This window comes from Trachymyrmex septentrionalis, unplaced genomic scaffold (genome assembly GCF_001594115.1).
Source record: "Trachymyrmex septentrionalis isolate Tsep2-gDNA-1 unplaced genomic scaffold, Tsep1.0 scaffold7, whole genome shotgun sequence".
Taxonomy (NCBI): Eukaryota; Metazoa; Arthropoda; class Insecta; order Hymenoptera; family Formicidae; genus Trachymyrmex; species Trachymyrmex septentrionalis.
The window spans coordinates 2058623-2059184 of NW_017305884.1; positions in this window are offsets into that span (position 1 = coordinate 2058623).

A 562-nucleotide genomic window follows, 5' to 3' on the forward strand; every position below is an offset into this window, starting at 1 on the left:
GGGCGTACGATTATAAAATGTTTCGTAGATGGTGTCCTAAAATAGCCAGTCTTGTTACATCAGAGACTGTATGGGCGAAGGAGGTCGTGAACTGTGTTGCAGCGACGCAAATGTCACGGTTCATTGTACGGGTGTATAAGAATGAATGGACGAAGCGGATGAATGGAGGAGGGTCAGCTGAGCGAAAGCACGTCCCGTTATGGACTTGCGATTATTATGTAAAAATGTTGAGCTATAAACGAATATACAGCCGTTGATTATCGACATAAACGCGGGTTATTTTCTTTTGCTTCGACGCATTCTACGTCTTCTATCGACATTTATTGATGAGTTCCACGAAAATGATTAATTACAATCTTTACAACCAAATTCACGCACTAAATGCGATGCAACTAATAAATATCTAACGAACATCTAACAAATATCTAAAATATCTAATGAATATTTATAAAAATATTATAGATTTTTTGTATAAAAATAAGTATAAATTTAATGACTATTTATCTGTGTGTGTGTGTGTGTGTGTGTGTGTGTGTGTGTGTGTGTGTGTGTGTGTGTGTGT